Source organism: Mustela nigripes, chromosome 4 (assembly GCF_022355385.1).
Source record: "Mustela nigripes isolate SB6536 chromosome 4, MUSNIG.SB6536, whole genome shotgun sequence".
Classification (NCBI taxonomy): Eukaryota; Metazoa; Chordata; class Mammalia; order Carnivora; family Mustelidae; genus Mustela; species Mustela nigripes.
In genome coordinates, this window is record NC_081560.1 from 164,223,848 (window position 1) to 164,250,733 (window position 26,886).

Here is a 26,886-nt window from a genome sequence, read left to right on the forward strand (position 1 = left end):
GGGCAGTCTAGGTCAATCATCCAAAGAAACATGAAGAAATGTGGTCCCTCCTGGGAATTCAGTGGCTTCCTGAAAATGCTGATGAACCACAGCAGGAAGAAAAGAAAAACAATCCAAGGGAAGGTTTGTAAGCTCCCAAGATAAAGAGCCCTGCATGATCTTAAGGTGGAAAAGCCTTAGCCTTTACCACTTACCTGAGAATCCTCATTAGAACATAGAAAAGAGAATGTAGACTTTTTACAGTTTGAAGAAGCTCCGTCTTCCGGTAGGAGCCGCCTTCACAATGCCTAGGCTTCTGAGTTCCCCAAAACCAGCTCTCCTTGCTCGCTGATACAGGTTGCCCTCACCTTGGATGAGAAGCAAGATTGTTTCAGAGTAATTCCGAGCATGCAAAATCAAGTCTTTATTCATGGAGGCCTCGTCAGGCCTTAATAACCTGAGTGGGTAGTGGCATTCTCTTCACCAGTATCTGCCTTTCCACTCCTTTCTCTCTGTTTTGTTTAAAATGTTCAGGCTGGGGGCACCTGGGTGGCTCAGTGGGTTAAAGCCTCTGCCTTCCGCTCAGGTCACCATCCCAGACTCCTGGGATCAAGCCCCGCATCCTGCCCTCTGCTCAGCAGGGAGCCTGCTTCCCCACCCACCCTCTCTCTGCCTACTTTTCCTCCTGCTTGTGATTTCTTTCAAATAAATAAATAAAATATTTTTAAAATATATTTTAAAATATATTTTTGAAATATATTTTAAAAATATTTTATTTATTTATTTGACAGATCACAAGTAGGCAGAGAGGCAGGCAGAGAGAGAGAGGAAGGGAAGCAGGCTCCCCGCTGAGCAGAGAGCCCGATGCTCTCGGCTTGATCCCAGGACCCTGAGATCATGACCTGAGCTGAAGGCAGCGGCTTTAACCCACTGAGCCACCCAGGCTCCCCAATAGCTCAGCGGGTTAAGCTGCTGCCTTTGGCTCAGGTCATGAACTTGGAGTCCTGGGATCGAGCCCCACATCCTGCTCTCTGCTCGGCAGGGAGCCTGCTTCCTCCTCTCTCTCTGCCTCCTTGTGGTCTCTCAATAAATCTCTCTCAAATAAGTAAATAAAATCTTTAATTAATAAATAAATAAAATGTTCAGGCTGGACTATTTCCCACGCTCGGAAACTGCACCCTTCCTTCCAAGTATCAGCTTTGTTTCTCATTAACTGGCATCCAGTTGATAAAATTTGTTCTCACTAAAGCTCTGCTACTTTCTTTTCCTTTCCTCCTCTTTGCTGCCTGGTTGTCCTGATGGTACTGGCTTCTCTGCTTCCTCCAGGCAGTCTGTATTCTGTACATTTGCTGTTTAACCCTGTGGTAATTTCCCGATTCCTGTCTGCAAAAGTTCCAAGAAGGGGAAAGAAAAGGGAGAGCTCCTAGAGCTTGACCAGAATGTTCAGTTGAATTCAAGATTAAGAGAGAAAAGGAATACATAATGAACTCCCTGTAAGGCTGAGTTGGACAAAAAGAGCTCCCAAGGGGGCAAGATAATGAACTCTTCTTGATGTGTTTTGTGTGTGGAGGTAGAAATAGGTTAAGGCTCTACTTAATAACCAAGGTTTAACCATGGGACAAGGATAAAATAATTCAAAATAATAATAAAGAAGAGCATAGAAATGAGATTTCTGATGCCCAATTGCCACCAATTTTCTCCCTCTTCCCTAAAGGAAGAACCAAGATAGTCCCTAGAAGTATCTGCCGGGGCAGAAAAAGAAAGAAAAGGCATCCAAATTGGAAAGTAAGAAGTAAATCCATCTCTGTATGTAAATGACATGATTATATATATATAAGAAAATCCAAAAGAATCCACGCGGAAAAAACTATTAGAGCTAATAAATTCACCAAGGTGCAGGAATACAAGATCAAAACACAAAAACAAATCAATTGTATTTCTATAAACTGGCAATAAATAATATACAAATGAAATTAAGAGAAGACTTCCACTTGTAACAGCATCAAAAAGAATAGGATAAGTAGAAATAAACCTAGCAGTAGAAGCCCATAAGAATGGTACATAGTTGGGGCGTCTGGATCACTCAGAGTTTGTCTCTGCCTTCAGCTTGGGTCATGGTCTCTGGGTCCTGGAATCAAGCCCCGCATCGGGCTCTCTGCTCAGTGGGGAACCAGTTTCTCCCTCTCTCTCTGCCTGCCTCTCTGCCTACTTGTGAGCTCTCTCTCTCTGTGTCAAATAAATAAATAAAATCTTAAAAGAAAAAAAAATGGTACATAGTTAACACAAAATGTCACTGAAAGAAATTAAAGAAGGGGTCCCTGGCTGGTTTAGTTAGTAAAGCATGTAACTCTTAATCTCGAGGTTGTGAGTTCAAGCCCCATGCTGGGTTTAGAGATTACTTAAAAATAAATTCTTAGGGGGGCACCTGGGTGGCTCAGTGGTTTAAAGCCTCTGCCTTTGGCTCAGGTCATGGTCCTGGGATGGAGCCCCACATCGGGCTCTCTGCTCAGCAGGGAGCCTGCTTCTCCCCTCTCTCTCTCTCTCTGCCTGCCTATCTGCCTACTTGTGATCTCTCTCTCTCTCTGTCAAATAAATAAATAAAATCTTAAAAAAAAAGATTTTATTAAAAAAAAAAAAAAAACCTCTTAGGAGTGCTTAGGGGGCTCAGTTGGTTAGTCACTGCCTTCAGCTCCGGTCATGATCCTGGGCTCCTGGGATCTAGTCATCCATGGTTGGGGCAGGGATTGTTCAATGGGGAGCCTGCTTCTCCCTCTGCCCGCTTATGCTTTGTCTAGCTCGCTCTCTCTCTCTCAAATAAATAAATAAAATCTCTAAAAGTAATAATAAATAAATAAAATCTTTAAAAAGAAAGAAAGAAATTAAAGAAGACATAAATAAATGGAAAGAAATCTCATGTTCATGAACTGGAAGATGGAAATTAGTAATATAGCCCAAATTTATCTGCAGATTCAATGCAATTCTTATCAAAATTCCAATTGCCTTTTTTTTTAATGCTTCAAATAATACTATGGTAGGTTTTTATTGAAGACATTTCAGAAGACAAAAAAGAAGGAAAATAACTGATCAGATCCTCACTGCTCAATCATATATTTTTTTTCCAATTGCCTTTTTTAATGGAAATTGGCAAGCTGATCCTAAAATTCATACGGAAATTGAAATGACCCAGAATAGTTAAACCTGAAAAACAAACCTGAAAAAGAAGCACACATTGGAGGACTCATTTGCTCACTTCAAAATTACTTCAAAGGCCCAGTAACCAAGACAGTAGAGTACCAGTATAAGGACAGTTATATAATCAATAGAGCAGAATTGAGAATATAGAAGTAAACCCATACATTTATAGTCAACTGACTTTTGACAAAAATGCTTAGACAATTCAATGATGAAAATAGTTTTTTTCAACAAATGGTGTTGGGACACTTGGGATATCCACATGCAAAAGAATGTGGTTGGCTTACTACCTCACATCATATATAAATATTAACTCAGAATGGGTCAGCTAAAACTATAAGACTATTAAGAGAAAACAAAGGTATAAATCTCTATAACCTTGGTTTAGGTAATGGTTTCTTAGATATGATATATCAAAGCCTAAGCAACTTATCCAATTGATAAATTGGACTTTATCAAAATGTAAAAATTTGTGTTTCAAAAGATACTCTCAAGAAAGTAAAAAGACAGGGCACCTGGATGGCTAACTCAGTTAGGCGTCTGCCTTCGACCCAGATCATGATCCTAGGGTAATGGGTTGGAGCTCCACTGTGAGCTCCTTGCTCAGTGGGGACCCTGCTTCTCCCTCGCTTGTGCTCTCTCTCCCAAATAAATAAATAAAATCTTTAAAAAAAAAAAAAAAAAAGAAAAGAAAAGGAAGAAAAAAGAAACCCAAAAAAAAAAAAAAAAAATTTTAAAACCTATATCTGATTAAAAAAAAAAAAAAACTGGCACCCAGAATACAAAAGGAGATTTCACAGGGGCACCTGGCTGGCCCAATCAGAAGAACATGTGACTCTTGATTTCCAGGTTGTGAGTTCAAGCCTCAAATATGGTGTAGAACTTACTTAAAAAAAAAAAAAAAGAAAGAAAAGAAAAGAAAAGGAAGTAAAAAGACAACCCACAGAATGAGAAGAAATATTTGTAAACCTATATCTGATTAAAAAAAAAAAAAAACTGGCACCCAGAATACAAAAGGAGATTTCACAGGGGCACCTGGCTGGCCCAATCAGAAGAACATGTGACTCTTGATTTCCAGGTTGTGAGTTCAAGCCTCAAATATGGTGTAGAACTTACTTAAAAAAAAAAAAAAAAAAGAAAAAGAAAAAAGGAACATCTTAATGATAAAAAAAAGACAACCCAGTTTTAAAATAAGCAAAATGGGGGCGCCTGGGTGGCTCAGTGGATTAAGCCGCTGCCTTTGGCTTGGGTCATGATCTCAGGGTCCTGAAATGGAGCCCCGCATTAGGCTCTCTGCTCAGCAAGGAGCCTGCTTCCTCCTTTCTCTCTGCCTGACTCTCTGCCTACTTGTGATCTCTTTTTCTCTGTCAAATAAATAAATACAATCTTTTAAAAAAGGTAAGCAAAATGTTTGAACCACCATCTCTCCAAATAAGATACACAAATGACCAATAAGCACATGAAAAGATGTTCAGTATAGCTCTCAAGGAAATGCTAGTCAGAACCACAGTGAGAAACCATTCACAGCTCACTAGGATGACTCTAATGAAAAGACAGTTAATAACAAGTGTCGATGAGAATGTAGAGAAACTGGAACCCTCATGTATTGCTGGCGGGAATCTAAAATTATGTGGCCACTTTGGAAAACAGTTTGGCAGTTCCTCAAAAGGTTAAATAAAACACAGTTACCATATGATCCAGCAGTTTTATACTTAGGTACATACCCAAGAGAACTGAACACATGCCCACGCATAAACTTGTACATGAAAGTTCATGGCAGCATTATTTACCATACAATAGCTAGAAACAACCCCAAGTTTCACCAAGTGATGCATGAGCACAAGGTGGTATAGCCATATTATGGGATGGTATTCAGCCACACACACACACACACACACAACTTACAGATGCCTTTACAACATGGATAAACTTTGAAAACATTATTCTAAGGGAAAGAAGCCAGACACAAAAGACCATGTTCTATATGGTTCCATTTATGTGAAATGCAGCACAGGCAAATCCAGAGACAAAAACAGACTGGTGGTTGGCAGGGGCTAGGGGTTGAAATGAGGCACGGATTTTGTTGAGGGGGGAGGGAATGATGAAATGATCTAAAGTTAGATTGTGATGGTGGTTGCACAACTCTGTGAATATGCTAAAAAAACACTGAATCATACACTTAAAGGGCAACTTTTATGGTCTCTGGTTTATATCTCAATAAAAAAAGTAGGAGAAAAAATTCTCAGTTTTAATGGTTTTACCATTAATTGTAAATAGCTGAGATTCAAACTCATGTATAATCAAAAGAAGCACTCAATATTTTCGTAATTATATAGTGATGTGGTCTCTGTTCTCAAACTGCAAGGAGACAAGAGACACCAGTCACATGAGAAAAGGCACATGCTGCAAAGCTAAAAAGAGTCTAGAGTGAGGGGCGCCTGGGTGGCTCAGTGGGTAAAAGCCTCTGCCTTCGGCTCGTGTCATGATGCCGGGGTCCTGGGATTGAGCCCCACATTGGGCTCCCTGGTCAGCAGGGAGCCTGCTTCCACCTCTCTCTCTCTCTCTCTGCCTGCCTCTCTGTCTACTTAGGATCTCTCTCTGTCTGTCAAATAAATAAATAAAATCTTTTAAAATTTAAAAAAAAAAAAGTCTAGGATGATATTCTTGCCAAACCAAAGTCTTGGAAGAATCCATATACCATATACCATATTCTACATTAGTTAAAGGGGTTGAGCATGTCATGCAAATCTAACAGCCTTTTGGTGCAGTAAATCCAAAGTCTGCATCCACCCAACCTAGGTACACAACGATACAACAACATTTACCACACAGCCCGGTGGAAGTAGGTACTAATGATTACCCCAACTTTACTGATAACGTCTTTGAATTCACTTGGAGAGAAGTCAGGCTATGAGAGAGCGATTGATGGTGCTGTGATTCAGCTCCAGAATTGTGGTCATTCGTGACTCTGTTGGGTGAAGAGTAGATGACAAGCCAAAGCCCAAGAGTGTGAGTCCCATATATTCTAGTATACGCCCTGTGGTAGTCAGTTATACTCAGACAAGCCAGGATGTAAGGGCAGGGAGCTCAATTTTTGCAAAGTCAAACTGCAGATGAGTCTTCTGTTCCAGAAGAACCCAAATCACTCTACCTCCTGACCCATTTCAACCACACCTGAGTGAAGCTTGCTTCTCAAATGGTAGAAACATCTGTGACATTTCCTCTATGCTTTTCTAAACCATACTCCACCCTCCTGCCAGGTTTTGAGATCCTTAAGGGAATCTTCTCTTTTTTAAAATTTTATTTATTTGACAGGATGAGATCACAAGTAGGCAGAGAGGCAAGCAGGGGGGTGGGGGAGAGGCAGGCTCTCTGCTGAGCAGAGAACCTGATGTGGGGCTCAATCCCAGGACCCTGAGATCATGACCTGAGCCGAAGGCAGAGGTTTTAACCCACTGAACCACCCAGGCACCCCAAGGGCATCTTCTTTTAGAGTATCTCCTGCCCGTAAACAGTTGGTGGTTGATAAAATTACTAAAACATCACATGTCTTGTATTAAATTCTGCCTGCTGCCACCAACTGTGGACATGTCACAGGGAGCAGGAGCCGTATTCTGTGACCTGTAGTTAACTTTGTGTGCTGTGGGCGGACAGGCAAAGTGCTGATTCTTGTATACCAACTTTAGGGCAAATACCACAGGCTTTAATTGCAGGCTCCAGGGAGCGGAGATTCTATACTGGGGTTGCTGGAGGCAGAGCCCCGCCCCCCCCCCCCCCCATTTTTCAGGACAGGGCCTGGTCCTCGCCCGCCAGCCTGCTACGCCCAGGCCACAGAGAGCTCACAAAGGCCAAGTGTCTGCTGTGCTGACTCACAGCGGCTCCCCGTCCAGGCTACAACAGTTTGGGGCGGGGGGCCCGGGGGCCCTCTCCCTCGGCTCCCTCCGGGCCATTTCCCACCTGATCGGTGAGCAGCCAGGACCATGTGAAGCTTTAAAAAAAAAAACTGTGTGACCAACCAGAGGAAATGAGCACCACGGAGAGGAAAGTGAAAGTGAAAGGTGGGGGAGGGTGCCGAATGGCTCCTGAAAGTCCCATTCCTTTCTTGGGGAATTCTGGACAACAGTAAGGATTCACCCTGTTGTCTTTTGGTTTGTTGGCTTTATAGGTAGATCTTTTTAAATTAAAGTCAAATTCACATGCCATGAAATTAACGTTTTAAAGGAAACAATTTGGTGGTATTTAGCGCATTCACTGTGTTGTGCAACTACCACTCTAACGAGTTCCAAACATGTTCATCATCGCAAAAGAAGATTCTGTACTTGTTAACTGGTCACTCTCCATCCCCTCCCTTCCCTCGACCCCCAACCCCTGGCAGCCACCAATCTGCTTATTACTTTACCTATGCAGGATATTTCATATAAAAGGAATCCTGCCAAAGGGACCTTGTGTGTCTGGCTTCCTTTTCTTAGCATAATGCTTTCCGGGTTCATGCACACTGTAGCCTCATCCCTCTTTACTGCCAAGTAATATTCCATTGTACATAAACAGCACAATTGGTTTCTCTATTCATCGGCTGATGAACATTTGAGTTGTTTCCACATTTTGGCTGTTCTATACTGGAGCACCTGCTTTCCATTCATTTGTGCATATACTTAGGAACGGAGTTGGGCCATAGGGCAATTCTGTGTTTAACTTTTTGTGGAAGCACCAAACTGTTTTCCACAGGGGCTGCAGCGGTTGACATTTCCACGAGCAATGTGTGAGCGTCAGCCCTTATCCTTAACATGTACCCATCTGTTCCTCTCTTCTCTACTTTCCACAAAGCCAGTCCCCCACAGACTTCCATTTCCCCTAGACTGGGTGGGAGAAAGGCCACACCTCTAGTGGAAAGGCCATCATCAGGGAACACTGAGCAACAAGGGACCTCCCTTGCCTGAAGCTACGTCCCTACTCTTGTCTTTTCCAAAAACAGGACGCTGTGACCAGGGACAGGCAAGGACTAGCTCCCATCTCCCTGAGACACACCCACTCCGGCCATTTCGGTTACCCCATAAACCACCCTTCTGTGCCCTGCAACGCCTCCATCTTCACACAGAACATTCCATTAAATCCTCTTAAACAGTCAAAGCTGAGTGCAGAAAGGAAGCATCTCTGTGTGGAAGCTGCCAGCCCTGGCTCAGACCCCGCGGCTGGTCTCAACTCTCAGCTCCAGCTGAAGATCTCCAATGACAGCCCCTGGCCTCCTCCTGCCCAGCCCCCTCTCGAAAGAGCCTGCCTGTCTGGGCCTGGCTGGTAGCAGACTTGAATGGAGAGGGAGAGCTTCCCGCTCCACCCCCGCCCACCGGGGTTACTGCCGGTCACAGAGCTATTTACATTTACAACAGCCCAACAGCGCCTGATCAAGCCGCGACCAATCAGCAGCCCCCAAGCTTGTCTGACTCCGCCGGCACCAATCAGGAGGTGCTATCCTTACAGCCTCTCTCTCTTTGAATCGCAGGCCGGCTGTCGCCTCTTTTAGGGAGGGGACCCTGACTCAGAGCTCTGCTCTTCTAGACCTCAGTCTACCCTTCTCAGGAATGGGGAAGATACCAAAATGCCCTTCCGTTGGCAAGACGTCTTGCACTACAGAAACGTAGGAACGGCGAACGCTGTTCCTTACCCGCGCAGAACCAGCGCTTCTCTGCTGCAAAGAGACGTAAAGGGAGATTTTTAACTTAACCTCCTCGCTGCCAGCCCCTACTTCACCCTTATGGGCTCTGAAATCCAGGGCTTGCCTTTGAGGTGGTGTGAGCCTTCGCTAACCAGGACAGGCCGATAGGCAGCGCTAGTTGTGATCTCGGCTGCTATAGCGCCGACACCTGCCCTGTACCAAGCAGGGAGCAAAGACTCCGCAAAACAGACCGAAGACTGGCTAGTCACAGGGTAAAGCGGAAACACGGATGCGCGGGAGAACCGTTCATGGCTGATGTGGCCCGAACAGAAAGGAGGAGTGGGAGAGTTTCGGGAAGGAAGGGTGGAAAGGAGGACCAGAAGTCTGGCCCCGAGAGTCTAGGCTTGCTTCTATAAGCGGTAGAAGAAAATAATCTCCGTGTTTCCGAAAGTTCACTGGCGCTAGCCTTAAGAACAGATCAAAGGACGACTAGATTAGGGGGCTGGAAGATTAGTTAGCAGATCATGGAACCTAAAAACCAGGAGAGTTACAGTAGAAATGGATAGGAAGGGCACAGGCTGAGTCAAAATCAATAGCACTTAATGGGCAATGTGAGATGAGAGAGGACTTCAAGAGGACTTTCAGATTCCTCTCGGTGACTGCAAGGGTTAACACGTACTCCATGAAACGTGGTTGTTGGGGCAGAAGGAGGGGGAGCAACAGGGGGAGTCCAGGAGAGAAGGAGAGAGAGAAAAAGAAGCAGATTTTGGAAAAGGAATAGGAGTTCAAGTTTTGACTTGGGAAGTCTGAGTTATCAGAAGAATATCGACCTGGAAAGAATACCCAGCAGACAGTAGGGAATAAGGATCTTGGTCTTCAGAAATGAAAGAGGAGAGCCAAAGAGTGTCTAATGAAACTAGAAAGGAAATTGGTAACCTAGGAAGGGATACAGATAAGATTCAACGACAGAATCTTGGGAAGTACCAACATTTAACAGGTAGTAAGGGGACACAGAGTTACCAAAACAAAGAAATATCAGATATGAATAAAACCAAACTAGACTAGTAGAATAAAAAATTTTTTAAAAACAACATAATTCTCGGAAGAGGGAGTAGGACATTGTTTAAAAAAAAAAAGGTAGATACCTGACTAAAGGACTTTGGTTAAGTAAATTATGAAACATTCGTTTAATGGACTCTGATACAAACATTAAAGTTATGTTGTGAAACTATACGAATTGCCACCAGAAGATGTTTAGCATCTTGTTAAGAGAAACATTCAAGTTACAAAATAGTATATACAAAATTATCCCATTAAAAAAATACATATGTGACTGCAAAGGGGTGTAAGGACACTTTTAGGGTGAAGGAACTGTTCTAGATCCTAATCCCCTGGATGTGTGCGTGTGTGTGTGTGTGTGTGTGTGTGTGTGTGTGTGTGTGTTTACACAGCTGTATACAATTACCAAAATCCTCAAATTGTAATGCCTTTAAAAGGGTTTGGGGTGGAGACTACGGACAGGGTTGTTCTGAGAATTAAATGGCACAGTGCCTGGAATACAAGAAGAGCTCAATCAGGAGAAAAAAGAAGGGTAACCCAGGATCATGGCATGGAGGAGGAGACACTGGACACAAGGCTCGCAAGGATGAGACTACACGTGGCCCTACGACACAAAACCCCCAATAAACACACACATACACCCTAGAGTAGGTCCAGACAAAAAAGAAAGTGGAAGAAATGGAGTGCTCTTAGAAGAACTTTTAGACTGAAGAAAAGGAAGCTGGGACTTGGTATAGATGAGGGGCCTTTGTGCTGGCTTAATATATGCCACAGAAGAGGAGAAAGACATAATGCTTATTGCTCTGGAGGGTAGGATAAAGGAGGGAAACTAGCGGGGGAATGAGAGTGTGGCTTGTGGAGTCCGGGAGTCGAGCCACCTTTAAGTTAAGGTAACTTGGACTCTTATGAGGTCTAGGGAGAAGGAAGCCACTCCTTACCAGATTGGTTTGACCTGTCAGAGAAGCCCAGAGTTTTCCTCGTGGATGACCTCTTCATTTCACCTAGTTTTTGACTCCTTGATTTTAAGTACATGAAACCCTTTCCAAAGGTGATAGGATTTAAGTTCCGTTATTTTCAGCCCATGGAATGGATGCCAACCTTGTCTCTTTAGACTGTCTAGTAATATCCCGTCTCTTCATGCTTTTAAGCACATCTATTTAAGTGACCTTTAATGACCCAGGCTTAATGAGCTTAAAATGATCATATGTAGCTGATAACCACTAATTGCATTTTTAACTAGACCTCTGCTAGCAATTTAATTAAAGTTGGCTCTTGAACCAAGTAGGGGTTAGGGGTACCGACCCCCATGCAGTAGAAAATCTGCTATAACTTCTGACTCTCCCAAAACTTAACTAATTACAGACTACTGTTCATCAGAAGCCTTAAAGATAACATAAACTGTTGATTCACACATATTTGGCATGTTATATGAATTCTATACTGTATTCTTATAATAAAGTAAGCTAGGAAAAAGAAAATGTTCTCTGAAAATCACAAGAGAACATATATTTATAACAGTACTGTATTTATCAAAAACAAACAAACAAATCTGGGGTGCCTGGGTGGCTCAGTCAGTGAAGCAGCTGCCTTTGGCTCAGGTCATGATCCCAGAATCCTGGGATCAAATCCTACATTGGCGGGGGGGGGGGGGGTCCTTCCTCAGTAGGGAGCCTGCTTCTCCCTCTACCTCCTCTGCCTTCCCTGCCTCCTCTGCCTGCTGCTCCTCCTGCTTGTGCTCTCCCTCTCTTTCTTGGACAAATAAATAAATAATCTTTCAAAACAAAAGGAAAAACCAAAATCCTGCACATAAGTGCACCCGGGCAGTTCTAAGCTGTGTTTTCCCAAGAGCCAACTGTGTTTGGTTATAACTGTATTTGATCGACTCTCTTTGTTCTATGAGTTCACATTTGACTTCGTCTGGGTGCCCCTCATTCTAGTATTCTGTGGTACAGTGAGGAAACTCAGATGAGGAGTCTGTTGACCCTGGTTTCACGCAGTGGTTTCACTACTTAACTAGATGTGTAACCGGAAGAGACATTTTGACACAGAGGTTCTCAACATGTGATCCCCAGACCCCTGAAGGTCTCCCAGGACACTTTCAGTGGATTTGTGAGATCAGAATGATTCTCGTGGGGCGCCTGCGTGGCTCAGTGGGTTAAAGCCTCTGCCTTCAGCTCAGGTCATGATCTCAGGATCCTGGGATCGAGCCCCGCATCGGGCTCTCTGCTCGGCGGGGAGCCTGCTTCCTCCTCTCTCTCTGCCTGCCTCTCTGCCTATTTGTGATCTCTGTCTGTCAAATAAATAAATAAAATCTTTTTAAAAAAAAAAGATTCTCGTAATAATATTAAGCCCTTATTTGCCTTTTTTCACCATCATGTTAACATCTGTATCCAAATAATGGTGGGTGAACTCTTTGCACCTTGACGGGAATCAAGGCAGTGGCTCCGTACCATACTAACGGTCATTGGATTCTCCACGGCCATGCACTTGGAGAGAGGTCAGTTTCATTAAAAAGTGTTTTTGATAAAGGAGTAAAAATTATAAATGGTATTAAATCCTGGCCACTGAGAACATGTCTTTTAAAAATTCTGTGTCGGGACGCCTGGGTGACACAGTTGGTTAAGCGTCCAACTCAGTTTCAGCTCAGGTCGTGATTTTAGGGTCGTGGGATCAGTTCCTGTGAGGGGCTTGCTCAGCGCGGAGTCTGAGCTATGATAGAAATGGTTGTACATGGGGCGCCTGGGTGGCTCAGTCATTAAGTGTCTGCCTTTGGCTCAGGTCGTGATCCCAGGGTCCTGGGATTGAGCCCCACATCAGGCTCTCTGCTCAGCGGGGAGCCTGCTTCCTCCTCTCTCTCTGCCTGCCTCTCTGCCTACTTGTGATCTCTGTCAAATAAATAAATAAAATCTTAAAAAAAAAAGAAATGGTTGTACATGATAAACTTAAGCACTCTTTAAGTATAAGCGCCAGCATTACTGCCATCATTTCTTTCTTTCTTTTTTTTTTTTTTTTTTTTAAAGAGAAATCACAAGTAGATGGAGAGGCAGGCAGAGAGAGAGAGAGGGAAGCAGGCTCCCTGCTGAGCAGAGAGCCCAATGCGGGACTGGATCCCAGGACTCTGAGATCATGACCTGAGCCGAAGGCAGCGGCTTAACCCACTGAGCCACCCAGGCGCCCAACTGCCATCATTTCTTACATATTGTTTTCTGTCAACCTATTCAAAGATCCTTGAGCCCTTCCTCTTGTTCTCCACCTGTCACCGTACTTCCTCATACTAGACACATAGCAGATCCTTGGTAAATATTTACTGGTAAACTGACTGATATAGCATGACTTTTGTTTTTGTTTTTAAAGATTTTATTTCTTTGTTTGAGAGAGAGAGAGAGAGAGCATGAGCACAAGTAGGGAGGGGAGGCAGAGGGAGAAGCAGGCTCCCACTGAGCTGGGAGACTGATGTGGGACTCAATCCCAGGACCCTGGGATCATGACCTGAGCCAAAGGCAGATGTTTAACCCACTGAGCCACTCAGGCGCCCCTGAACAGATGTTTTCTTAATAGAAGTATGGGACTTTAAAATTATTTCTAGTAAGTTTCACTTACTTGCTAATCCTAAACTTGGAACCTATTGAGGCTTTTGGAATCCTAATTCTTTCTTCTGAGGTATTAAATATCTGTTCTAGCTTTGTTTATTTGAAAGTTGGATAAGCACACTTTCCCTATCTCAAATAAGAGGGCTGTCTAGGTCAGAGCCAAGGATAGCATGAGAAGTTTTGTTTTGCTTTCCACTCATCAAAAATGAGACATTCTTCTCTCCTGAGTACTGTGCAATGAATGGACGAGCTCACCTGATCTACCAGGTTCACTCTGTGTCCTCCGACCAGTTCCCTATTTATGTCATAGACTAGCCTCAGCATCGGCGCCAATAGAATAGTCAGTGAAAGAGAAAGGGAAAATATTTGAGAATATAGTAGGTTAAGAGTAATATTCTGTACTAAACAATAACCAAGGCTAACAGTGCCTGCCTCTCATCCATGAAGGCAACACAGTGAGGTGAAAGGGTAACAATGTGTTACCCAAGTGTTGAAGACTTGGCAGGTGTGGGTGTTTGCCCAAAGCGGGTAGACCTTGAGGCCATTCCTGCCTCTAGAACCTAGAGAAAGGAGAAGGTGCATTTCGAATCAAGGGTTTTGAAATAAAGACACTCAGTGAAATGTAAGGAGGATGAAACACATGAGGAGAGACGATCTAGTTTTGATGTTTGTAATTTTAGTAGAAAACCTTTAGATTGCCTAGAGCTGTATACTAATAATAGGTTAAAGGTGACCCAGGGCTTCCAACAAGATCCCGACAGAACAGATCGCAGACTCAATTAGTGTCTCCCTTTCCTCTCTTGGTGCCCTGGTTTGGGTGTTGAAGTGGCGGCCATACTGGGGGGCGGTTGGTGAGTTAGAAGATAAGACAATGTCGGGATCGTACAGTCTGGGGGTGGTAGGGGGGATGTCCCAATGGGCTCTGTTCACTCGAAAAGTCTCTTATAGTCTCTGCATTTTGCTTTGATATTATATATAAGTTACACGTACACATAGGTGAAAGGGCCAAACCATTTTATAAGGCTTATTTTGAAAATAGCAATACCTCATTCACCACTCCTTGCCATGGCTTCTGTGGCTACTTATGCATTTAAAATGTTTTTATGCATCATTTATTGTCTCCCACCATGGAAGATGAGACCTTCACTTTCTTCACCATCACCACCTCCCCCACTGCCACGTTCCACTCACGCACATGGGCATGTCCATGTTTCACTTTCCCTGTCCTTCCCGTACTGTTGTGTTTTAAGTTTGGTTATATCAATATTCAGTGTTGCTATTACCATGACTATGTACATATTATTCACGCATTAGCCATATAACATACCCATGATTTCTCTCCTGTACAACTAACTCTTTGTTTTCTCTGAGCCTAATGGTTATCTTTTTTTCTTTGGGTTTTCTAGGCACTTATCATTAATTCAACCCAAACTCCCTACCAGCGGTCTGTATCTTGTTCTTAATACACTTGGTTATGTTGGGTGTCCTAATCAATCTCATCTTCTTAAAGAAATCTCTCTTGGAGTCTTCTCACCTGCTCTTGTCCAGACTGGCTGCTCTCCAAACCTGCTGACGATGTCTTATTCTGCCCGTTCTCTTCAGCATCACTCTAGAGAGTCATTTTCTTCTCTCCTACTTTGGATTACCTGCTCCTGGATCCTTTGTGTTTCTCTTTCTTGGTTTCTTCTTATTTTGGAGAGGCTCCTTCTCAATTAGTCTCATGAAAAAGAGTGTTCTTAAGATATTCTCTGTCTTTCATTTTCCAAAATGTCATGATGATGTGCCTTGCTATGGATCTATTTTCATTTGGTATCAAGGCCGTGGTGGACTCTTTCAATCTGGAAATACTTGTCCTTCCATTCCCCCAAATTTTTTTTATTATTTCCTCCCTTTTTTTTCCTCCCCCTCTCTCAACTCCAGAATTGATTTTCTATTTTTTTTTTAAATCTTTCTCTTTTATTTCCCCTTTTTCTTTTGCTTGGTTTTCTAGGAAGTTTCCTCAATTTCATCTTATAAACCTTGTATTGAGTTTTAAAGCTCTGCCATCATACTTCAATTGGCAATAGTTCTTTTGGAATTTTCCTTTTTATTGCATATTGCCTTGTTCCATGGATGCAATATTTTCTTTTTTTCCTTTGAGATTATTAATAATAATTTGAGGGAATATTTTTCTTCTCACTACATAGTCTCTTGTCCTCCAAATTTTTTGTTCCTGTTTTTTTGTTTTAGCAAATCTGTTTCTGCAGATAACTGATGGTCCTTGGCTGTCTATTCATGTATTTAGTGAGGCACCAAAAGGTCAATCAGAGGCTCTGAGCATGTGATAGTGCACATTTGATGCAAGCATATCTTTGTGTTCCTGACTGGACTGTTTCTTTGCATCATTCCCAGTACTATGTCATAAGTTTTTTCTGTAGGCTGTCAGAGTCTGCAAAGAGATTCACCTGGCTGCCAGCATTTTAGAAGCTGAAAAAAGAGAAGCGACTGAGCAGTGTAAGATTCAGTATATATTCTACTTAATCCCCACTTTTTTGTATAATACTATGTTGTTTTTGTCCCCTGCTTGGATCTGGGCTAGTAACTCTGCCCTTAGAAGAATTTGGTGTTCCCCAGTCAAGAGATCCTTGATTACAACCCTACCAATGAATAAGGAGGTTTGGAGGTTTCTGGTGTTTTACGTGGAGTCAGGGGAGGAATCTCTTCCCAACAGAACAATTACCCTGTCCTTGGGCATACTTTCACACCATTCCCCGCCCCACCCCCACTTCCCAAGGGAGCAGGTACACCAAATCTTGAACCTTTTAGTGTAAACCCAAGGTGTTCCCCACTGCCTGCTTAAGCTTCAGCTTTGTAGGTTCTACCAAGACAGTTAATCCCTCATCCACCTGTTTTCCAGCATCCCAAGTCTTACCATGGACCTTTTCCCTGTTATTTTTGATCTTCTGCAATTATGCCTTTAAAAAAAATCCCCTTACTATTGTTTTACTAGGGTTTGGAGAGGGAGCAATGGCATGTGTTCACAACTTCTTCCTTGTCTTAAAACTTTCGTGTAGTTTCTCAGAACCTGTCTATCTTCATACATATGTATTGAGTGCCTCATATATATTAGGTATGGTTGAAACACTTGGGAAACATCAATGAACGAAACAGAATATCCTTGCACTTGTGGAGTTTACATTCTACTGTGTGTGTGGAGGGAGAGATAATAAAAATTAAACCTAAGTATATACATTACATAACAGGTATTGTATAGGTAAGGTAAAAAGTGGAGCAAGAAATGGAGAATTTAAAGTAATGGGCAGGGGGAAAGCTGCAGAATTTAGAGTGATCAAGGTAGGTGGCACTGAGAAAGTATAATTTGAGCAAAGACTTGAGGGAATTACATTTATAAACATGTATCTTCCTAATAGGATGTGTTTCTACATATTTTCCACAAGATTTATCCTCTCTTTATTCTTAGTCCGAAGATAGACCGATATCTTCTTTTTATTGTGTACCCTCACTGCACCTGGCACATAATTTTACAAAGGACCTGACAATGCTGGCTGCCTAAGTGCCTGGAGAGATATTTGAACTTAGGGGCTGACCTGCCATATTCTTTTAGGTAAGACACCATCTGAATCTCAGCATCTTTATTTGTATGTGGAATAATCATAAGCCGCTGGACCTCATTCTCTTCCTGGAAGCTAGTATCCATGAGCTTCAAAGATTGGTAAAGGAAACATACAATGAAAATAGAGGTATTATAATGACATTTTAATGACAGATGATTGACACAGCCCACATTTTCCTGACAGGGAGAAAATATTCAGATTATCCTGGGCATTAGATTAGATTTACGTTGAGTAATAGTGAGGTAAGCTGGTCTGACTTTACTATTCCCATCCAACCACCCACAAGCCCCAACCCACATTCTTACGGGCTAGCTTCATGATCAGATGGCCAAGTAATGTTCTTCTGTTCAGGGTCACAATATAAGGAACTAACTTTAAGTAAGTTATTTACATGCCTGGCACTCTGCTGGTGCTGTTGACATTCATAATAGCCTGATGAGACATAAGTTACTAGCTCTATTGTCTTTCTTTTCTTCTTCTTTCTTTTTTTAAGATTTTTATTTATTTATTTGACAGACAGAGGTCACAAGTAGGCAGAGAGGCAGGCAGAGAGAGAAGGAGGGGAAGCAGGCCCCCCACCGAGCAGAGAACCCGATGCAGGGCTCGATGCGGGGGCTCAATCCCAGGGCCCTGAGATCATGACCTGAACCGAAGGCAGAGGCTTTAACCCACCGAGCCACCCAGGCGCCCCTTCTTCTTCTTTTTTTAAGTAGGCTCCATACCCAGCATGGAGCCCAGTGTGGGGCTTGAACTCTTCACCCTGAGATTAAGAGCTGAGCTGAGGTGAGATCATGAGTCAGACACTTAACCAACTGAGCCACCTCTGTGCCCCAAGTCCTATTTTCAAATAAGGAACATGAACCTCAGAAGACTAAATAACTTGTCTAAAGTCAAACTGCTCATACGTGGTACAACCAGAATTCAACCGGTGTCAGTCCCCAAGCATAAGCCCTTTCTATACACCACACTGCCTCTTAGAACCGACTCCCAGAATTGCATTTCAGAACGTTTCATGATTAATCAAATGCTAAATTGAAGAGTTTTTGAAATGAGAGCAAACTAAGCTTATAAAAATAAATAAAATCCCATTTTATTTAGCAGGTATTACAGTATGGGTTCTCCACAGAAAGAATAAATGGAATATCCATCCTTAGCTTCTTTCTTTCTCTCTCTGTCAATATATAGATAGATTTACTAGAAGGAATTGGCACACACGGTTATGGAGGCTGAATAGCCAAGATATACAAAAGTCAAGACCTGCAATCAGGAAGCTAGAGACCTAGGAGAGCTGGTGGTAGAGTGCCAGTCTAAGTCAGAGTCTAGAGAAGGGAGAAGACCTATGCCCCGGCTTGAAGACTGTCAGGAAGAGAAAAACAATTCTTTTTTACTCACCGTTTTAGTCTCTTCAGGCTTTCTGCAGATTGGATGGAGGCCCATCCGCCCTGGAGAGAGCATTCTTTTTTAGTCTACTGAGTCAAATGTTAATCTCATTTAAAAAAAATCCTCACAGAGACATCCAGAATAATGTTGAACCATATATCTGGGTGCCCTGTGGCTCAACCAAGTTGATGCAAAATTAGCTATGACAAAAGGTAATAAATTTAGAAAATTCATCTCTCTAAGAGAAGCTATGGGAAAAGAAATGTAAATGGTCTTTTAATACATGGTGTAAGTACTTTTTTGTTGCATTGATGTATTTGTTGAATATTGTGTTCTTGATACATGTTTTTAATGGTTTGGAAAAATTAACGGGCAAAAACATAAATATCTACTAAGGGCACATGGGACCAGGTTAGTGGGGCTGAGAATAATCCTGATCTCTTCCTGACATTTTGTGTGTGTGTGTGTGTGTGGTTTTTTTTTTTTTTTTTAAGATTTTATTTATCTATTTGACAGACAAAGATCACAAGTAGGCAGAGAGCCAGGCAGCGAGAGAGAGAGGAGGAAGCAGGCTCCCCACTCAGCAGAGAGCCTACTGTGGGGCTCAATCCCAGGACCCCGAGATCATGACCTGAGCTGAAGGCAGAGGCTTTAACCCACTGAGCCACCCAGGCACCCCACTTCCTTTCATTTTGAAAAGACATTGGTTCCTGCTCTAAAGGACTTTATTGTTTCCTGGACAGACAGACTTGTAAACAACAATTAGAATATAATTGTCACAATGAAAGTCGGTACAAATTACAGCATGCAGTCAGGCAGAACGAGCACACAAATCTACCTTTGTTTGGGGTAGGGGTACAGAGGAGGTAATTTTTAACAAGGCCTACCTCTGCCTAGAAAATCTCATCTTGTACATGGCCAGCTCAAAGGCCAGCTCTCTACCAAATGTCCCAAACATTACATTGTCTTGAGGTATAGATAATCGTACATGTATAGCTTATCTCCTCTGCTAAATGATAAATTCATTAGCAGAAGGTATGGACCCCTTAGGCATCTAGGTATCTCCCATACAGCCTAGAATATTGCTGGCACACATTCTGTGTTCAGTTAATGCCTGCTGAGTGAAGGACTGAAACAAAGGAGTAGAGGCTACATCATTTGGCTCCCATTCTCCCAGATACTTGACCCTTTAAACATTTGAAGTAATTGCTAAATCAGACCGCCTTTTGCTATTGTCGAAGTAACAGGAAGACTTCAAAACCACCAAACAAATAAACAAATTCTTTTTAAGGTCATCTGCCCTATTCCTTGGTGCAGAAAACATGTTATGTAACATTATAAAATCTGGCCAATGAAGAAGGCTTTCTCTAGTTTTCTGTTTCTTGCTTCCTTAATAAACTCTACATTCTCCTTTCAAAAGATATTGCCAACACTAATTCATTACCACTGTACCCATCAGTAGAATGAAAAATATTTGCATATCTCTTTGGTATAGCAAGGGAAAAGAGGTCAGAAGCAATTCAGGAGTTGGAAGCTGCTGGCTTTTCTATTCTCTGTATTATGAGGCGTCTTCTTTCTTTTCCAAACTGTTTTCCCACTCCATATTGAAATAGGGAATTTGATTGTGCTCCAGGATTTTGTGAGAAATATATAAGCTATAACCTAACAACCTGTATAAAATAGTTTTTCCCCCACAGCTTTTTTTTTTTTTTTTTTTAATTTGACAGATGGAGATCACAAGCAGGCAGAGAAGCAGGCAGAGAGAGAGGAGGAAGCAGGCTCCCTGCTGAGCAGAGAGCCCGATGAGATGCGGTTCAGGGCTTGATCCCAGGACCCTTGGGATCAAGACCTGAGCGGAAGGCAGAGGCTTTAATCCACTGAGCCACCCAGGTGCCCCTCCCCCACAGCTTTTTATACACGTCTACTTAATGATACTATTTATATAGATAAAACAAGAACGCTATGAAAACAGATGAAAATATTTGTGGATAGGAGAAAAATTATACTGGCTTATAAATCCTCTTTGTTAAAAAGCAACCTGCAGAGTGATATACAGAATTGTTGAATCACTATATTGTACACCTGAAACTAATATAACACTGTATGTTAATTATGCCATAATGAAAATTGAAAATAACAATAACAACAAAAACTAACCTCCAACTTTTGAGGATTTAGGTTGACAGAGAGACACCAAAGAGCAAACATCAAAGATGTCCCTCAGATTCTCTTTGCCACCTGAGTTACGCTTGTCGCTTGGACATATCTGTGGAAACCAGGCTTGGAATCAAAATCTCCTAACAGCTCTACCCTTACAAAGAATGGCAATGGGAGCTCTTTCGTTAAGGAAGATAAGAGGAAAATATTTGCATATCATAGTGAGAATCTTTAGATTTCCTTCATGAAGGAAATGCCTTTTGCATCTTTTTTTTTTTTAAGATTTTATTTATTTGACAGAGAGAAAGATCACAAGTAGGCAGAGAGGCAGGCAGAGAGAGAGAGAGGGAAGCAGGCTCTCTGCTGAGCAGAGAGCCCGATGCGGGGTTCGATCCCAGCACCCTGGGATCATGATCTCAGTTGAAGGCAGAGGCTTCAACCCACTGAGCCACCCAGGCGCCCCGTGCCTTTTGCATCTTGTCTTAAAACCAAGATAGGAGATCCTGGGGGCCGGGGGGGGGGGCGGATTTTTCAATAACAAGCACAACACTTTTTATGCTCGTAAAACATTTTACAGAAAAGGCTATTATTGAAAAGATTTAGTTACCACAGGATTTGGGAGGAAACACACGGGAACCCACTGGTTTCACTCTGGTGTTGGGGGACCAGTATAATAAACCATCTCTGAATGTTTCCGAACTTCAAGATGATTATAATACTTCTATCAGTTACTAGACTTCTATGAAGAAAGTGAATCCCTTCATAACTGCTCAATAAGGGCCCTTATAAAGATGTAGCATGAGATAAAGAGGATGGGGAGTCTTTCCAGCCAGGTATGGGCTTTAAGATTCAGTGGGGACAGAGTGGTGCTGGCCAAGGGTAGGAATGCTTAGGGAAGGAATGCATGCGAGCTGCCTCTGCTCCTTCTGTCAACACTTCTTCCTTTCCATTTTGTGAGCATACACTTTCCTGGCTGTGTTCAGGATATTCAGCGCACTCTGCCCTCTGCCTGGAAGAAACAGACACCCGCCCCTCACAGCTCTGTTCTTAATATAACAGTGAAGGGTTTATTTTCAATTATCTCTGGCTTTAGAAATCAATACTTCTTTCTCCCCAAGCTGGTAATTAAATGAGTGATTCAATAAAAGGAAAAGGAATTGGTCAGGCTATTTTGGATGCCAGGAAAAGGTATACCTTCTTATCTTTTGTATTCACCCAGCAAAGCCAATAAATTTTTAAAAATCCTGTATTTGTAATCCTGTGAGGCTACAACTGATTTAAGCCCGATTAAGATTAAGTGTCAAATTCAACCTTGGACAGACCAAGCGATGCCAGAATTTTGATACTAACATAGAAAAGTGGAATGCTTCTCTGGTTCAGCTAGGCATCCCTGCTCCCAAACTCTCAAGAAAATTAAAATTCTAGAATCTTAGAACTGGATGGGACCTTTGTCCTTGTGATTACCCCTCCGTCTTGGAACCCATGAGTCTTGCCTCCAAAAATGTCCCTTTATGTGAAGTAGGACTCTGGTGAACCAGAGTTTTTTGTCTGTTACCTCTTTGTAATCAGAGAAAACACAACTGGCCGAGATTGTTGTCAGTATGTGGGTGCGGCTGGAAAAAAAATACCCACTGGGACCAAGAGTTCTTTCTTCACTGTATTCTGCTTTCATACTGTTGCTCATGAATAAAACATATTCACATGACATTTTGTACTTTTCTTCCCTTATTCAGTCAATGCAGATAGCCACTTCCTCCTGGGCAGTAGGAGAGAGGTATTGGCTCTGTGTTGCCGGAGATGAAGCAAAAGATGCATGAAAAATTATAGAATTTGCTTAAGAGCATATGATGAAGGGATCCACTTAGAAATGAGAAGAAAAGTCAAAAGTCTTGGACTCTGGTTAAGTTGCTTTCTTCCCTACAAAAAAGCTTATCTAGTTTCCAGGACAGGAAAAAAAAAAATCCCTTCCTCTTTCTTTTAAATCAAAAAATGTTATTCCTGGGCGCCTGGGTGGCTCAGTGGGTTAAGCCGCTGCCTTCGGCTCAGGTCATGATCTCAGGGTCCTGGGATCGAGTCCCACATCGGGCTCTCTGCTCAGCAGGGAGCCTGCTTCCCTCTCACTCTGCCTGCCTCTCTGCCTACTTGTAATCTCTGTCAAATAAATAAATAAAATCTTAAAAAAAAAATGTTGTTCCTTACTGACGCTTGTTATAATGGCAGGCCCTGCGTACCCATCCCGTACAGTACAGTTCCTGCTTTCGCAGAGCTCGTGGTCCAATGGGATGAACAGGCAGGAAATGACTAACAATGTGAAATGTTATCATAGTGTTAGGAGAGGGAAAAAGAGCATCACGAGAGACAGTAGGAGAAGAAAAGACAGAAGGAAAGAAGGAAGGAAAGGGGAGAACCAGAGCAATTTCAGACATCAATTTTTTACAAAAATACAAACTTGGGCCAGTTTGAAAATAGGAGCCTGCACTAAGGTAGACACAATAGCTTTGTTTTTGTCGAGTAAGGTAAATCATTTGGAAGGTCACATATAGCAAGAGCAGCCAGGTTCAATGAGACAGAGACATGCTCCTCCGAAAACGTCAGAGGGAGTTGTGGCTCGTCTAACCAGGTCGTGCCACCTGCAGTCACTGACCTCCCTGTTCTCTAGAGTGACTTCTTGGCATGCGCTGGCTTTTCCCATAGCTAAACGACTCCTCTGCCAACTTGGCTTATGAAATATTTATAAGCAGTTTACAATATTGTGATGAAAGGCACAGACAGGTTCAGAGGGATTTTAAATCACACTTTCCTAATTTCTTTTCTTTCTTCTTCTCTCCTTCTTCTTCTTCTTCATTTTTTAAATGATAGGTAGAAACAAAGGTTACCAGGAGGACTTTCAACAGGTTTGCCTCTAACATTTGCAGAACTACCCCTGAGACAACAAATGAGGGCCCACATACTATCCTTAAACAGCTAAAATGTATAAACCAAGCTAGCAAACTTCAGTAAAATTGGATAAAGGGATATTCTTTCCTTTTACCTTGACACACACCTTCATGCCCTAGAAGACGAGGTTTGGGTTTATACTTCTCCAACGCTTTTTGAAGTTCCACATGAGGAAGTGATGGGATGGGAAGAGCCAGCCCCCAGCCGCTAGCACCCTTCTCTTCCCACCCCTCCCTATCCCTGTCCCCCACTGGGAGGGCCCTTACGCTCCTTCAGGTGAACCCTGTCACTCCCACGATCTAGTTCCAGGCACACAGCCTTCAGGCAGCCACCCGTGAGGTCTGGCAATGTATGCACAGGAGTGACAGTCCACCCTTAGAGGAAAGACACAGGCAAGGGGACAGGCTCTTCTAAAAGGGGGTTTGGGGTATTTGGGCAAGAAATGCTGGGGTTCTAGGTCATAGTGTGATATTCCTCTAAATGGAAAAACTGAGAAAGAGATAGATATCTCTAGGTCATATGGCAAATGATTTGCTAAGCTAGGATAAAAAATCTGTAGGGCCAAGTGTATCACCATCTCATCTGTATGATTTCACCTGGCTAGCTCCTGCCTTTTGTTTAGAAAGTCTAGGTAGAGTTAATGCCTATATGCCGTGTCTCAAGGACTACTGCGAGGTCCCAAATGGCCACTGGAAAAGAGTATTCCCCACTGATCTGTCATATCGCCATTCTCCTTTTCTATGTACTCTGAAATTCACACGTTTTGTCACACAGTTTGGGAGGTAAAAAAAAAAAAAAAAAAAAAAAGATTGGGATACAGCCTTCAGGAAGTCTTTATTTAAATGGACATTTTTTGCCTGAAAGACAACAGGTTTTAAAGCAAGAGTCCTTTATACATCCTCTATTTGTGGTATATGTCACAAGTGCAGCTCAACAAATACTACTGAAGCTACCTCTCGGGCCAGGGACTGATAATGGATTTGGCAACAAAATGAGACAGACCCGGTCCATGTCCTCATGGAACATCACAGTGCAAATATGATGAATGTCACAAAAGCAGAAGCCACAGGGAGCTTGGAGAGCGCCCAGCATGAAGAGCTGACCTGGATAAACTTTCTAGCAACTTGAAGAAAATAGGAACTAGATAGATGAAATGTTAGTGGGAAAAGGGGCAGCGGAGTGCTCCATGTAGACAGAAAGAAACGTGTTAATGCTCAAAAAGTAGAGAAGAGAGCAAGGAGGAAGGGTGGCCAGAGATAAGGTAAATTTCTAAGCAGGGAGGAAGGACCAGGCACAGAGGGCCATGGTAAGATGTATTGACTTTAGCCCATTGAAGGTCTTTATTTTATTCTATGTTAATTTTTTTCTAAGATTTTATTTATTTATTTGAGAGAGAGAGAGAGGGGGAGAGAAGGAGTACAAGCAGGGGAAGGAGCAGAGGCAGAGGCAAGGGAGAAGCAGGCTCTCTGCTGAGCAGGGAGCCCAATGTGGGGCTCCATCCCAGGACCCCCTGGATCATGACCTGAGCCAAAGGCAGACGCTTCACTGACTGAGCCGTCCAGGTGCTCCCCCAGTGAAAGTTTTTAAACAGGGAAATGACGTGCAGATTTGCACATCTGAAAGACCACTATGGATATAGTGTAGTGAATGGACTTCAGGCGTAAGGATAAGACACAGGAAACCTGTTCAGAAGCTATTTCCATACTCCAAGATACAAGCGGTGGCGGCACAGAGAGAGAGGAGGACAAAATGAAGAAAAGTTTAGTAGTTAGAATTGGTGGGATAGACAGAACTGATGGAATTCACACAACGTGTGAAGGAGGAAGAGTCAAAGATGATTCTTTGTCTTTTCCATGGTAGTGTTTATATTGATTTAATTTATGACAAAGTCATCATTTGTGCAATTGTTTATTCAATCTCTGTCTTCCTCACTGGGTTATAAGCAACCCGAGGACAGGGACCAACCACACTGAACACCTTCTTCCCTTGTGTCCATGCTCTGCATGGTATGTGGCACGTAACTGTGTTTAAAAGCTATTTATTGGTTAAATTATACTTTTTTGATAAGCAGATGGGTTTCTGGTGGTATCGATTGATGAGTCAGAGACATGGAGGAGGAAGAAGTTTAGAGAAATGAGTTTTGGCCCTGCAGAGTTTCAGCTACCTGGGAAACACCCACGCGGAAATGGCCTGTGAGCAGTTGGAAATAGGGAGTTTAACCCTCAGGAGAGAGGGATGGGCTGGACGGATGTGGGAGTCGTGAGCGTGGGGAAAGCAGTGTAGGGAAAGCAGTTGAAGCCAGGGAGTATAGGAGATAGCCGAATTAGCAAGTTTGGAATAAGAAAAGAGACCACAGGAGAGCCCTCTGAGGATTGAGTATATTAAGGACTGTGTTGAGGAGGAGCCTACAAAGATGACTGAGGGGTGGTTGGAGGTAGGAGGAAACCCAGGAGAAAATGGAGTCTGAGGCTTAAGGGAAGAATATTTAAGAAAGAAGGAGTCAGGGTGTCTAATGTCTTTAAGAACTCAAACACAGGAGGTACTCGATAACCCGATAACCCGCTTCTCTCTAGAGGTGGGCAAAAGCCAGAGTGATTTAAGGTGGGAAAGGGGAGGGAAAACAGATTTAGCCAATGCAACCAATCCTGTAATTCATTTCTCAGGTTAGTTGTCATCTTTCAAAACCATTATACTCCCAAGAGAATGAAAAGAAGGACTTGAGTTTTTTAAAAAAGGCAGTGTGGAACCTGAGTCAACTCAAGTCCTCGATGAGGCAATTGCGGGAGGTTCAGGCGAACAAGAGGTCCGCAGGGTGAGTGCCTGTAAGAGGACGAGAATAGGATAGATAACAGATTATTTCATCATTTTGCCTTGGGTCAACCCTAATCCTCACCTTCAAAGAATGTCAAAGGATTTACTGTCAGGACTTAGTTAGCCAATGGAAGGCCACCTCTCACCCGACAGATTTTGCTAAGACCCTCACCCAAATAGCTAGAAGATAAAGTTCTGTTGAGAAACTTTTTAGGACAAGTCTCCAAGCTTTTCAACATTTTCCCTGCAAAGAAGCTATCCAGTGGAGAGCAAAGAACATTTAAGAAACAGCAACAACAAAGCCTCTCTTAGCTGAGAACCTGGGGCCACCTCTCACCCGACAGATTTTGCTAAGACCCTCACCCAAATAGCTAGAAGATAAAGTTCTGTTGAGAAACTTTTTAGGACAAGTCTCCAAGCTTTTCAACATTTTCCCTGCAAAGAAGCTATCCAGTGGAGAGCAAAGAACATTTAAGAAACAGCAACAACAAAGCCTCTCTTAGCTGAGAACCTGGGG

The 26,886-nt window shown here is 42.8% G+C and overlaps 1 long non-coding RNA gene across 2 annotated transcripts in view; it reads right to left on the minus strand.

Annotated features, from left to right (window-relative positions):
- Positions 1 to 200: 200 nt before the first annotated feature.
- The window catches only part of LOC132015361 (uncharacterized), a 72,258-nt gene continuing 45,572 nt past the window's right edge, over positions 201 to 26,886 (minus strand). For both annotated transcript variants that reach the window (XR_009403636.1, XR_009403635.1), the window contains one exon: positions 201 to 347. This is a non-coding gene — a long non-coding RNA (uncharacterized LOC132015361). The remainder of the gene's footprint in view (positions 348 to 26,886) is intronic.